Genomic DNA, 15,044 nt, shown 5'->3' with positions numbered 1-15,044 from the left:
TATTTTCGTTCTATCACAAAAGGAGACAAAGAATGTGTCTCATATGTCTCCAAAAAGTGGTCAAAGTGTGCTAAAAACAAAGGAGACCAAAGGTACATAGGTACACTTGCTTCATGCCTTTTACTTTATGCTTTATGCCTTTGCTTTACTCTCTCCTCCACATCATTTATGCTCCCAATCATCATGCGCCACCTAGCATTGCATTCTTACTCCTAATTAACCTACAAAGCAAATAAACATAGATTAGCATGTTGGCTTAAGTCAAGTCAACTATAGTCAAAAAGTCAAACATAGTCAAAGGTCAACAAGTCAACTAAAGTTGATTCAACTAAGTCAACTTAGGGAATCAAAAATAACAAACACAAATGAAAGGGATGAAGGATTAGTGAACTTCCTTTCTAAACATGCTTAGTCTTCTTAAGCATGTGCCTTCATCCTTGGTTGGGGTCAATCCTTCATCAGATGCTTCTTACTTTGGCATCTATCATGAGACTGACTCCCACTAGATCCACGTTCTGTTGATCTACCTCTTGGCATCACCAAAGCTTCTATTTGCCTTGCACTTTCCACCATATCCTCTTTGTTCTTTCACTTGGATTCTTCTTCAAGAACGGCTCTGGCAATATCCTCAAAGTGTAGGAGGTCAACAACGTTGTAATTTGTAATGTTGATGACAAGCTGATCATACGAATCAGGTAAACTCTGTAGTAGAAGCTCCGCACGTTCATTTTCAATTATGTTGAAATCTGTCGCTGAAAGTTGGGCAAACAATGTATTTAGATTGTTGATGTGGTCTGTCACCGATGTAGACTCACTCATTCGAAAAGTATAGAGTTTTCTCTTCTAGAATATTCTTGTGTGACGTGACTTAACCTCGTACAGGCTTGTGAGAGTATCCCAAATCTCCTTCGTTGTAGTCTTCTTCGCAATGCTGGATAAAACCGCATCTGCTAATGCTAAGTGTAAGACCCGTAGAATTTAATTAATTAATTAAATAATTAATTAATAAATACGGGAGGGGAAATAATTATGACATTAAATTATGGTTGGTATGACGTGGAAAAGTACTAGCTCAAGTGGTTGAGAGTACTTTGATTGTGTGAGAGGACTTGGGTTCGAGTCCTATGTATGCTAACTTTTGTGTTATTGTTTTATTATTTAAATCTATGTAAACATGTTCTTGTATGTTATGATACTTGAATTGTGATGGTTAGCATGAAACATGATTTGTTGAAATGGTTATGCACTTGAGTGGTAACAATGGGGTCATGGGTTCAAACCTTGGAAAGGCTAAATGGAAATTATGCTTGTTTTTATTTTGCTAATGGTGACTTTAGAGGGAAATGGGAAAGGTTAACAGAGGCAATGGGAACGGCCAAGGGGGGGGCTGCATTCTCATTCATGATGAGAGATGGAGGGTTATTAAAAGGTAAATGAAATTAAATTCGTTTTAATATTTTTAAGTAACCTAAAGTACTAGTTTAAAAGGAAAAAGTTAGAGTTTAAGCAAGGTTTTGGCAAGGCTGAACCTATACTTAGAAAAACAGAGGCAAGGGTGAGTGAGAGGGGCTGACGTGAGGGAGTTGGAGGCAGAATTGAGGGAAACCAAGGGTGGCCATTGGTGATCAAGGGAGAGCTTCATCGATTGTTCTAATTTAAGCTAAGGAACCAGGTTAGGGGAGCTTTTACGCGTTAACTTTATTTTTAATTTGAATGGCATGCTAAATAGGGTAATTCATGCGTTGATTAATTTAATTCTGATTGGTATGCTGAATTTGGTATGATTATGTAGGATTTGTATATTCCATTTTTAAAGATTGTGATTCTGGGAAATTTCCAGAATTAGACTAGTTGGTGGTGAACTACCGCCAGACTATCTTTTCCTTGCTAGGCCATTTAGGGTTCCTGTAGAGGAATCACTTGCCAAGTATAACGTAAAATGGGCAAATTGACCCAGGTTGACCAATCCTTGCTCAGAGTTGATTGGTTAACCAGTCTGACTTTTTGGACTGTCCATTGAGAAGCGGACATGTGGCAGCGCTTTCTCTTCCCAAAAATTAGGGTTTCCTCGTGAGTCCCTCCATGGTTAGGGTTTCCTCATGGTGGCGAGCTGCCGTAATGGGTTTGCGATGACACAGAATGTACTTCCGACGAGGCTCATGGCGAACTCGTGGTGGCTTCCATGGCGAACTCGCGGTGGCTTCCATGACTTCGATGGTGGCGCTACCATGAAAGTGTTGAGCTTGGTGCAGCGGGGGTGGTTCGATGCGTGAAGACGAACTGCGGTTCTGGCATGGTGTAAGGCAGATCACACGGGAGGATGCGGAGGTGTTGGTACAGGTGCTGCCGGAGATATTGAACAGTCCGGTGACATCAATGGAGGTTCTAGCAGCGTGACCAAATGGAGAAGACGTTGCGTGATGGAGACAGACGAGTGCAGTGGTGGTTCCAGCAACACGACTGCGGAGACGGTGGGGCTTCGTGTGGTGGACGGGTTGATGGTCCGAGGAGTTTCGAGGTGCGCGCAGTGGTGGTGGTAGCGTGATGGAGGGTGACGGCACGGCGTAGAAGACGGTGGCGTGAGGGGTTGTCGGAGGTTGGCGCCAGAGATGTTGTGCGAGCAGGTGGTGGCTGGCGCGGAGGAGGATGGCCGACGGAGGTGCGGTGACGGCCGGAGTCGGGGGTGGCGGCTGCGGCTGCGGCATGGAGTGGTTGATGCGGAAGAGAGAGAAAGAGAGATTAGGGTTAGGGTTTGTGTTGGGAAGGAGACGATGACGTGGCAAACATTGATTGATGATTTGAGTTAGTGGAGGATTGATGATGTGGCAATCTGTCATTGGTTAACTTAGTAAGTGGAGGATTTCCACGTGGCGAAATCTGGTGGACTAGAGTTTAAGTGACATTAGGGGTGTAGCTTAGTAAAAAGGAAGGGTGCAGAACAAAAATGAATTTCTATTACAAAAGGGGGTGTAAACCTGAAAACAGGGGGTGCAACTAGCTCCAGAAATGTTTTATTTTAAAAATGGATATTCCAATTTGAAAAAGGGGTGTAAACGTGAGAACTGGGGGTGCATTTAGTACCTGAACTATTTCTCTCTAAAATTCCTATTTTTGGGACTTAATTTATGAATTAAAAGATTCACTATTTACACCCTTAAGGACCTAAATTAAATTACACTTGCATTATTAAACTCAAGAATATCTAATAATAAATTTGATGCAACTAATATCAAATTTGTAAGCGCAAAAATAATATTAAATTCCCCAAAAGTTAATTATTGAATGTGAGCCAAGGTTCGACTCATCATAGCTTCCAAGCGGTCTGGAAGCTGTGGCGCCTAGCGGTACGTGTCCCCCGCCAGGCGGTTTAGCTGCTGTAAGTCCCAATTGTTGGACTTCATAGGGTGTTCTACAAGGCTTCTGGTAGTGCTTTAGAGGTGAGGTTGCTGGAGTTCCTTGAGTTGTGGCTCGGAACGTATCCCTTGAGTTGTGGCTCGGGATAGGGGTTAAGCACGTGGTATTCCTTGAGTTGTGGCTCGGAATAGCATCTCTTGAGTTGTGGCTCGGGATGGCGGACGAACACGAGGAACCCTTGAGTTGTGGCTCGGGTTGGCGAGTGTGGCCGGTATGAGTGTGCTGGTTGTGGCCAGTACGGATGGGTCCAGATAGATTGCCCTCCTCAGTTGTTGGCTGACGAGTTTGGTAGTCTTGGGACGATACGGACTTTGTTCGTATGTGGGAACTCTACCTGGCGTTGCGGTGTATGATCCGTAGCATGTATTCCCGCACATGCTCTATCGGTTGTGGCCGATAGGTATGGCAGCAAGTCACCTTGAAGTAATTAGCAGACGAGGTAGAACACGAATAAACGTATTGGAGATTGAATCGAGGGAATAAAAATATAGGGCAATGTGGAAAGTTAAATTTAAGTGATGTTATGTGTATGTATACTGATTTATATATATATGTTTATAGCTTTGAATATATATGTGTTTTATCTGCTAAGCTCACCCTATCTGCGTGTGTGTGGCGATGATCGTGTACGCGGTACACGGGAGCAGATGCTGGTGATGCAGGTGGCTCAGGTGCAGCTTAGGCGTGGAGAGGGGATTGAGTTGGGGAAACTTTTTACTTGTATTACTTGTTTTGGAAATATTTGTAAACCCGGATGGGTGACTTAATAACATTGGATTTTAATTATGTGATGGACGTTCTAAGTTTTTATCAGCAATTAATAAAGTTTTAAATTTTCCCGCGTTTTGGGAAAATGAGGTATTATTAAACATGTTGTCTTAATTATTCCAATTATTTATTTATAAATTAGTAATATCCTGATGGGATGTTACATTTGGTATCAGAGCAATGGTTTTCAAATGATTTTTTGGGCCTTGGGAGTGAGCTTGTCGTGTTTCGGTTGCGAAACCGTGTAGGAATGAATTTGCAGTCTATCGATCATATTATTGATTGCGGACTACGTAAAGTTGTGAAACTGGAAGCATTAAGAACAGAAAATTTCTTGGTAAAGTGATGAGGGTGCACACTCATGACTATATCAGAGATAGTTTCCTTTCTTAATTCTAAAGGTTTTGGTAAAAGAGAGGGAAGTTATAGGTTGAGTTTCTCTCCTATACCTTTTCCTTTTATGTTTGCACTCATGTGGTATGTGTTTGTTATTTATGGTGGCAAAGGAATGCAGATTCAAGGTCAAACTTGACCTGCTTGTCTTGCAAGGGTTAGTGTAGGGCCTTTAGGGTAGCCTCTTGATCGAAGATACGAATATGCAGAAGGTTGTGTATCAGTGTACGAGTGAAGTTAAGTTGTGGATTTGTAGGCGAAAATCACTAAAGGAGTTTAAAAACATCGCGTTAAACTGAGGGCAAGAATAGGTTCTTGGAACGAATACCAAAATTTTTGGGAGAGGAATCAAATTCAAAGATTAGAATAAGGAGAGGTGTTCAGTGCATGCTTGTGCAGCAAAGTTGAGAAGTCAAATTGGTACTACATCCTAACATGGGTTAAAGGTAGGAGTGGAAAGTAGTGAAACGTATGAGGCTAAGGCTAAACTAAAAGGGTCGAGACAAGGAAGTGAGAATCTCCAGCAGAAGGTAAAGTTGAGGTAGAGCTCGAAAGGTTAGGTCGACCAGGAAATGTTCTAAGAAAGGGGGAGAACCAATCACGTGGTAAGAATACCGTATGTTCAAGGTTTTATGCCGGTCAACCTCCATGAGAGGCAGTTAAATATTCTCGGCAATAACCACAATTTAAGTCAGGAGTAGAATGGATGTCCTAAATAAGGTGGCTCACGAGAGAGAAAGGTCTGACTTGGGGCATGAGATGAACAGTTTCAAGTATCGAAAGAAGAAGTACTTCGTTAAGTTGTTCTTATGGGAATGAGGCAGTTGGTAAGGTCATGGCACAAGGGAGGATGAAAGGAAAAGAGAAAACTCTTGTGTAGCTGAAGGAGTGTCTCTACTAATTGGTGTTGGATCGGTTAAAGTAAATAATTAAAAAGATACAAGGCATAAAAGTGGTGTTTGGGGTATGCGTTTTGGTTTTAATCGAGATTAGATACTCCTTGGTATCGCCATTATGAGAATTAGGTTCTAGTTTTCGGCAAGAGGGAATTGGTAGTGAGATGTTGGTTTACTCTACAGTTGCGGCTGAGTGCGGAATACTTGGGTTTGGTGGTGTCTCGAGATGATCGAAGAATTTATACTCAAGGTTAATTGGAATTGACTCTTTTGTGAGAATGGGACATCAACACGAGAATGGATAGGTTATTTTTCCAATCTCATGCTGGAATAGTGTGGTACTCAACAAGGTAGTGTTCGATGAACCAAAGAGACAAATCGACGACGGTGTATCAATGGTAAATGGAGCAGAAAGGTGAGGACAGAATGTCGTGTGAACTAGAGTTACTTAGCAAAGACCAAAGAAGAATGGCTGTAGAGCATCTAGATGGGGGAAGAGTCATAGACTCGTTTTCAAGTAGATGCTGGAATTTCACTTTGGAGTGGTGAAGTCTTTATCGCATTAGTACCTGAGGAAGAGATGGTGTCAATACTCTCTAATCGGATGGTGTCGCGGGGAATGAGAAGAAAGAGGAGCATAGGAATAGATACTGAAAACTTGATGACGAGGACTTAGTGTAAACACTATAATGATTGCAAGTTTTAGTAGATCACTAAGAAGAAACCAGTAAGTTAAACCACTTAAGTGAAGTATTAATCAAGATAAGAATCGGACTATCTGAGGCGGTGAGTGGTAAAAGAGGCAAAATTTAGATGTGTGAATACTTGGATTGGGAGTTGGCGATTATTAGGCTGAGTTGCTGTAGCAGACCACAGAGAAATCTTGTTATTTCCAAGACTAGATGAACGCGTCACAGAGCAGACAAAAGCTGTATGCAAATATGGGGAGAAGGTCGTGGAAGTTTAAGGATGGAGAGAATGCGATTCTCAAGATTACTCCAATTACTGGCAACGAAAGAACGATCAAACTAAAAAAAAAAAAAAAAAAAAAAAATTTCTTTTGGACCTTAGCAGATAACACGAAAGATAGGTCTAGCAGCCTATGAGATCGCTTTACCACCGCACTTGGCAAACTTGTATATAGGATTTAAAATTAAGGAAGTACATTGCAAGTTTACACTGGTGTAAGAGGAGGACGACGTTCAGGTATGTGAGGATCTAATAGTGGGAGTTGGACCAGTGAGAATCTTGGATTCTCAAACGAAACCGCTCAGAGGGAAGGAAATCAGAACTGTGAAAGTCCTATGGGATGAGGCAACTCAAGAAATGACATGGGAGATGGACGATGTCATGAGGCGGTCCTATCCTAATCTCTTCACTGGTTAGTTCTCTTTTTCGAGGACGAAAAATTTAAAAAGGGGGGAGTATTGTAAGACCCGTAGAATTTAATTAATTAATTAAATAATTAATTAATAAATACGGGAGGGGAAATAATTATGACATTAAATTATGGTTAGTATGACGTGGAAAAGTACTAGCTCAAGTGGTTGAGAGTACTTTGATTGTGTGAGAGGACTTGGGTTCGAGTCCTATGTATGCTAACTTTTGTGTTATTGTTTTATTATTTAAATCTATGTAAACATGTTCTTGTATGTTATGATACTTGAATTGTGATGGTTAGCATGAAACATGATTGGTTGAAATGGTTATGCACTTGAGTGGTAACAATGGGGTCATGGGTTCAAACCTTGGAAAGGCTAAATGGAAATTATGCTTGTTTTTATTTTGCTAATGGTGACTTTAGAGGGAAATGGGAAAGGTTAACAGAGGCAATGGGAACGGCCAAGGGGGGGGCTGCATTCTCATTCATGATGAGAGATGGAGGGTTATTAAAAGGTAAATGAAATTAAATTCGTTTTAATATTTTTAAGTAACCTAAAGTACTAGTTTAAAAGGAAAAAGTTAGAGTTTAGGCAAGGTTTTGGCAAGGCTGAACCTATACTTAGAAAAACAGAGGCAAGGGTGAGTGAGAGGGGCTGACGTGAGGGAGTTGGAGGCAGAATTGAGGGAAACCAAGGGTGGCCATTGGTGATCAAGGGAGAGCTTCATCGATTGTTCTAATTTAAGCTAAGGAACCAGGTTAGGGGAGCTTTTACGCGTTAACTTTATTTTTAATTTGAATGGCATGCTAAATAGGGTAATTCATGCGTTGATTAATTTAATTCTGATTGGTATGCTGAATTTGGTATGATTATGTAGGATTTGTATATTCCATTTTTAAAGATTGTGATTCTGGGAAATTTCCAGAATTAGACTAGTTGGTGGTGAACTACCGCCAGACTATCTTTTCATTGCTAGGCCATTTAGGGTTCCTGTAGAGGAATCACTTGCCAAGTATAACGTAAAATGGGCAAATTGACCCAGGTTGACCAATCCTTGCTCAGAGTTGATTGGTTAACCAGTCTGACTTTTTGGACTGTCCATTGAGAAGCGGACATGTGGCAGCGCTTTCTCTTCCCAAAAATTAGGGTTTCCTCGTGAGTCCCTCCATGGTTAGGGTTTCCTCATGGTGGCGAGCTGCCGTAATGGGTTTGCGATGACACAGAATGTACTTCCGACGAGGCTCATGGCGAACTCGTGGTGGCTTCCATGGCGAACTCGCGGTGGCTTCCATGACTTCGATGGTGGCGCTACCATGAAAGTGTTGAGCTTGGTGCAGCGGGGGTGGTTCGATGCGTGAAGACGAACTGCGATTCTGGCATGGTGTAAGGCAGATCACACGGGAGGATGCGGAGGTGTTGGTACAGGTGTTGCCGGAGATATTGAACAGTCCGGTGACATCAATGGAGGTTCTAGCAGCGTGACCAAATGGAAAAGACGATGCATGATGGAGACAAACGAGTGCAGTGGTGGTTCCAGCAACACGACTGCGGAGACGGTGGGGCTTCGTGTGGTGGACGGGTTGATGGTCCGAGGAGTTTCGAGGTGCGCGCAGTGGTGGTGGTAGCGTGATGGAGGGTGACGGCACGGCGTAGAAGACGGTGGCGCGAGGAGTTGTCGGAGGTTGGCGCCAGAGATGTTGTGCGAGCAGGTGGTGGCTGGCGCGGAGGAGGATGGCCGACGGAGGTGCGGTGACGGCCGGAGTCGGGGGTGGCGGCTGCGACTGCGGCATGGAGTGGTTGATGCGGAAGAGAGAGAAAGAGAGATTAGGGTTAGGGTTTGTGTTGGGAAGGAGACGATGACGTGGCAAACATTGATTGATGATTTGAGTTAGTGGAGGATTGATGATGTGGCAATCTGTCATTGGTTAACTTAGTAAGTGGAGGATTTCCACGTAGCGAAATCTGGTGGACTAGAGTTTAAGTGACATTAGGGGTGTAGCTTAGTAAAAAGGAAGGGTGCAGAACAAAAATGAATTTCTATTACAAAAGGGGGTGTAAACCTGAAAACAGGGGGTGCAACTAGCTCCAGAAATGTTTTATTTTAAAAATGGATATTCCAATTTGAAAAAGGGGTGTAAACGTGAGAACTGGGAGTGCATTTAGTACCTGAACTATTTCTCTCTAAAATTCCTATTTTTGGGACTTTTTATGAATTAAAAGATTCACTATTTACACCCTTAAGGACCTAAATTAAATTACACTTGCATTATTAAACTCAAGAATATCTAATAATAAATTTGATGCAACTAATATCAAATTTGTAAGCGCAAAAATAATATTAAATTCCCCAAAAGTTAATTATTGAATGTGAGCCAAGGTTCGACTCATCATAGCTTCCAAGCGGTCTGGAAGCTGTGGCGCCTAGCGGTACGTGTCCCCCGCCAGGCGGTTTAGCTGCTGTAAGTCCCAGTTGTTGGACTTCATAGGGTGTTCTACAAGGCTTCTGGTAGTGCTTTAGAGGTGAGGTTGCTGGAGTTCCTTGAGTTGTGGCTCGGAACGTATCCCTTGAGTTGTGGCTCGGGATAGGGGTTAAGCACGTGGTATTCCTTGAGTTGTGGCTCGGAATAGCATCTCTTGAGTTGTGGCTCGGGATTGCGGACGAACACGAGGAACCCTTGAGTTGTGGCTCGGGTTGGCGAGTGTGGCCGGTATGAGTGTGCTGGTTGTGGCCAGTACGGATGGGTCCAGATAGATTGCCCTCCTCAGTTGTTGGCTGACGAGTTTGGTAGTCTTGGGACGATACGGACTTTGTTCGTATGTGGGAACTCTACCTGGCGTTGCGGTGTATGATCCGTAGCATGTATTCCCGCACGTGCTCTATCGGTTGTGGCCGATAGGTATGGCAGCAAGTCACCTTGAAGTAATTAGCAGACGAGGTAGAACACGAATAAACGTATTGGAGATTGAATCGAGGGAATAAAAATATAGGGCAATGTGGAAAGTTAAATTTAAGTGATGTTATGTGTATGTATACTGATTTATATATATATGTTTATAGCTTTGAATATATATGTGTTTTATCTGCTAAGCTCACCCTATCTGCGTGTGTGTGGCGATGATCGTGTACGCGGTACACGGGAGCAGATGCTGGTGATGCAGGTGGCTCAGGTGCAGCTTAGGCGTGGAGAGGGGATTGAGTTGGGGAAACTTTTTACTTGTATTACTTGTTTTGGAAATATTTGTAAACCCGGATGGGTGACTTAATAACATTGGATTTTAATTATGTGATGGACGTTCTAAGTTTTTATCAGCAATTAATAAAGTTTTAAATTTTCCCGCGTTTTGGGAAAATGAGGTATTATTAAACATGTTGTCTTAATTATTCCAATTATTTATTTATAAATTAGTAATATCCTGATGGGATGTTACATTTGGTATCCACACTACCACACTTTATCCACTATCACAGCACTATTCTAATGACAATAGCAGTGAAATATAATCATACGAACCAACAGCTCTAATACCACTGTTGGGTATCAGGGTACTAGCACAAGTACTCACAACTAAAATAAAAGATGAAAATAAAGGAACAAAAATAGATAATAGGCAATGAATATAATTTATTCAAAGAAAGGAAAAATTACACACCATTCTCTCTAATCCCAAGGAAAAAACAATAACAACCCCTCTCTTGGAAATAGGAAAAACTAATACAAGGAGAACCTTAAAGGAGAAACTAACCTTCTCTTTTAGAGGAGAAACTAATATTCTCTCTTAATTCTTCTCTCAATCAAAATAAAACAAAAGGAATAAGATGGGAGAGACTTTGGGATGATTTCCTAAGGAAACATTGGACTCCTTTTATAACATTAAAAGTAAGCCCCAAAGTAAGTTCTCATCGATGTGGGACTTCTTTTCTCACAGAAAAATAATGGGACCAAAAATAAAAATAAATCAGATCAAGAAAATTAGATTTTTTTTATCCCTAATCATCGAATAAAGAAAATTAGATTTTTTTATCCCTACCTCGTATGCATAACATTATCTTTATGAACATACTATATAACCCTATTTCCAAGCCAAGTGTAAGATTATTAAGTCATACTCCCTTGTCTAACACCTTGGCTAAGAATTTTTGTATAACCTACGGAATTTTTCTTTAGTTAGGACATTTTCGTTCCACCTATGCTTCCAAATTCAGAATTTGTTTTTTACTTATTTGGCAACACATATTTTTATCAAACCACCCTTGATAGTTCCCTCATCCGATTAATTTCTTTAGATATCTCTACCACACCTATTCATACTTACATTTAGTCATGGGTACTTGCAATTGAATGGTCGATAATTATATTGTTTTAAAATAAGGCTTAATACCTAATTTGTTCCTCTAATTTTATTCAAATTTTTAAAAAAGAATCCTAATGTTTCATTTATTCAATTTAGTTCTCCAATTTCTAAAAAATATTTAATTTAGTCATTTCCGTTAAATTGACGTTAACGTTGTGTCCATACAGTATCATATATCATGTTATTGTCACTTGACAATGTTTGTTTTCAATTTAGTCCCCTTATTTATAATTTAGATCTAATTTGATCTTCTTTTTTTCTTAAAATGAAGCAATTTGGTCCCTCTCAAATTTGAGGTCAAATTAGTAATTAAACTTAATTACAACTTATATATACATTTATATATACATGTTAATTTAAAAAAAAATTATAAATCAAATCACTCCATCTAAATATTCAAATTATTTTATTTTTACATTTTTACATAAAAATAATCCCTATTTAAACTTATAATATTTTAAAAGTATTAAAAAATGTAAATATAAAGTGACACTTGTCACATTAAAAATATTTGTTACATTAAACATTTAAAAATTATAAGTGCCATTTTACATTTACATTTTTAATATTTTAAAAAAATTATAAGTTTAAATAGGGATTTTTTATGTAAAATGGAAAAAGAAAAATAATTTGATATATAAATGTTTAAAAAGTATTTAAACACACACACACACACACACATATATATATATATATATATATATATATATATATATATATATAAAAGTTGTAAATAAGTTTAATTACTAATTTAGTCTCAAAAATGAGAGAATGTCGAAATTGCTTCATTTTAAAAAAAGAGATGACCAAATTAGATCAAAATTATAATTAAGATGACTAAATTGAAAACAAGCATTGTTATGTGACAATAACATGACATATGACACTATACGGACACGACATTAACGTCAATTTAACATAAATGACTAAATTGAACATTTTTAAGAAATTGGAGGATTAAATTGAACAAATGAAAAATTAAGGATCTTTTTAAAAATTTGAATAAAATTAGAGGATCAAGTATTAAGCCTTAAAATAAATTCTAATATGCTTTTCTATCTAAGTAAAGGTAAGGAATCATAATTAATTATATGGGTTGGTGTATTCCAAATATTTCTATAATAATATATTTTGTTTTCTTTAGATAAAAAAAAAAAATCTATGTATTATAATACGTGTTTAAATAAACTACACATATAGAACGTAGGAAAAACAAATACTAAAACACTCAGAAAAGACCTTGCTCTAAAACTAGGAAAAGTTAATTCATCTAAACAAACTAACAGGGTAAGAAAAATATTAGTAGTCTTTAATATAGAAAAAACTGATTGAAAGATATTATTATGGTGTAAGAACACACACAGTCTTTTAATATCTCCTCATAAGATTGCTTGACATAATTTAATACATTAATATATTCATTCGATCCTAATGAAGTTTTTTTTTCTTTTTTTTTTTAAGGTTCGTAAGGAAGTTCTTATTGTAAATAACGTTATTAAAAAACAATTCTTTATTTTAATAATTGTACAATGTTAATGTAAATAAGGCATAATGTTGTTTTGTATTACGAATACTTGCAAATTATTAACAATAGAAATATAAGAAATATAAGTTCCTTTTTGTTTTTAGAGGCATCTTAGGAAGTTGGATCACACTAAATTAAATAATGACTAGTAAATATGACCTAAACATGTAATAAATAAAATTTTGATAAATGTTGTATAAATATTATGAAAGTCTATACTTGTATAACTGTTGCATTAAACTATATGTAGACAAAACCAATAAAAATATGGTCTAAAAATATAGGTGAGGTCTAAAATCAATCTGAAAAAAAATTGTTGTTTATGGTGAGAATTTTAAGCAACGGCCTTAAAATTATTGTCGTGCTAAAAATCGTTGTCTATTACCTATAGTCACACTCACTTCACCAGTGTAGTAAGGGCTTTTTGCCCCGGTTATTTTCCTCATTTTACCTCGGGTCTGGAACCGAGGCATATTGGGGTGAGGCCAAAAGGTACCCCTTTTGGCCTCGGTTATTACCCGAGACCATAGACTCCCTTTTATGCCTCAGTTCTAAATGAACCGGAGCCATAAGGTTCCTTTTCTGCCTCGGGTCCACGAGAACTGAAGCCATATGGTAAATGCAGAAACTTCCGCAGATTCTCCCGTGTGCACTCCTCCGAGTGTGACAGCTATTTTAGGAGCCACCGTTAGCGCCGCAACTGTATGGTGGGCTGCCCATGGACTGCTTCCTTTGTGTACTCCACTTCACACACCCTTTGCATGTCCTTTTGTACCACCCAGTGAACCTCCATCCATGGCTCCCACTGAAACACAACACAAAATCCAACAAGGAGAGGTTAAGCTAGAAAACGCTCCTCTACAAGATTAGATACTGGATCCAGAACAATCAGAAGTTCTGCAAGCTCAACACTCGGTTTCGAATTCACCAGGTGTTTCTTCATCGGAATCTGAGGAGAAGGGTGATACCAATGTAAATACCGCATCAAAGGCTACTAATGATGAGATGAACCAAGCAGTTTCGAACTCACCCGCGGCGGGAGGTGATTTGCAATCAGTGAACCTGGACAGCGCGACGGAGACGACGACACACGACTATTGACGGAGGATGCTGGTCGGCGAAGGAGGCAGAGCATGGTGGTGGTGGCAGAGCGGAGAAATTCGCGCAGAGAGAAGAGAGTTGGGGGAGACGATGAATAGTAGCTAGGGCTCACGAATTGGGAATTTTAACATCCTTTATGGCCTCGGTTCAATTAATAACCGAGGCCAAAAGCCCATTTATTGCCTCGGTCCTTAAAGACTCGAGGCCAAAAGCCTGATGCTGATGGCATTTTTGAAAATTTGAAAACTGACGCTGCCTTTATGGCCTCGGTTCAATTAATAACTGAGGTCGAAAGCCCATTTATCGCCTCGGTTCTTAAAGACCCGAGGCCAAAAGCCTGATGCTGATGGCATTTTTGAAATTTTGAAAACTGACGCTACCTTATATGCTTCGGTTCTGTTGCAACCGAGGCCAAAAGTCCCATTTATTGCTTCGGTCCTTAAAGACCCGAGGCCAAAAGCCTGATGCTGATGGCATTTTTGAAAATTTGAATACTGACGCTGCCTTATATGCTTCGGTTCTGTTGCAACCGGGGCCAAAAGTTGGATGAAAATTGCAAAAATGCCACCGTCTCCTTATAGGCCTTGGTTCAGCGGCAACCGAAGCCTATAAGGCGAAGTAAAATGTCAAATCTGCACTAGTGCTTATATACCACGTCTAAGAAACTGTAGTCTAATTTTTAGATCATGATTTTTATAATTTAGATCACAATTTTATGACATTGTCTAAAGTGATTTTTGTTATATATAGGGTAAGAATTGAGGAATGTTCATATTTAGTGATGATGTTAATCACATTTAGTATAGGTATTAAATTTATCTTGTCTAGCCTAGTGTTATGAAGCGCTAATTCTGTGAATTTTATGTTTTGACATCATTTTGTAAAATTATAAAGGATATGTAAAAGAGATAGCCTAATAACATAATGAGATTTTGGATGCACATTTTAGAAATGGCATTCAAAGTTGAGAAGAGGCAATGAATTTGGTGAGGCCAAAGGTGATAGCCATAGCCATCCAACCTCCGATGAGAACCCTTACACAACATCTCATCAGTGGAGTTCTTCCAAGAACTGCTCCTACCCCTCCAAACACCATCAAAGCCATGCTAACTGCAGCAGCAACAACTCCCATTCTAATCTTGTGCCTCCTTACAAACACAGAGACTTAATATTAGGGGGTTGGGAGGATCGACTAAGTGGAAATATCTTAAG

Source organism: Vigna unguiculata, chromosome 11 (assembly GCF_004118075.2).
Source record: "Vigna unguiculata cultivar IT97K-499-35 chromosome 11, ASM411807v1, whole genome shotgun sequence".
NCBI classification, from domain to species: domain Eukaryota; kingdom Viridiplantae; phylum Streptophyta; class Magnoliopsida; order Fabales; family Fabaceae; genus Vigna; species Vigna unguiculata.
The sequence above is the reverse complement of the archived record's forward strand: the minus strand, read 5'-3'. Positions refer to the sequence as shown.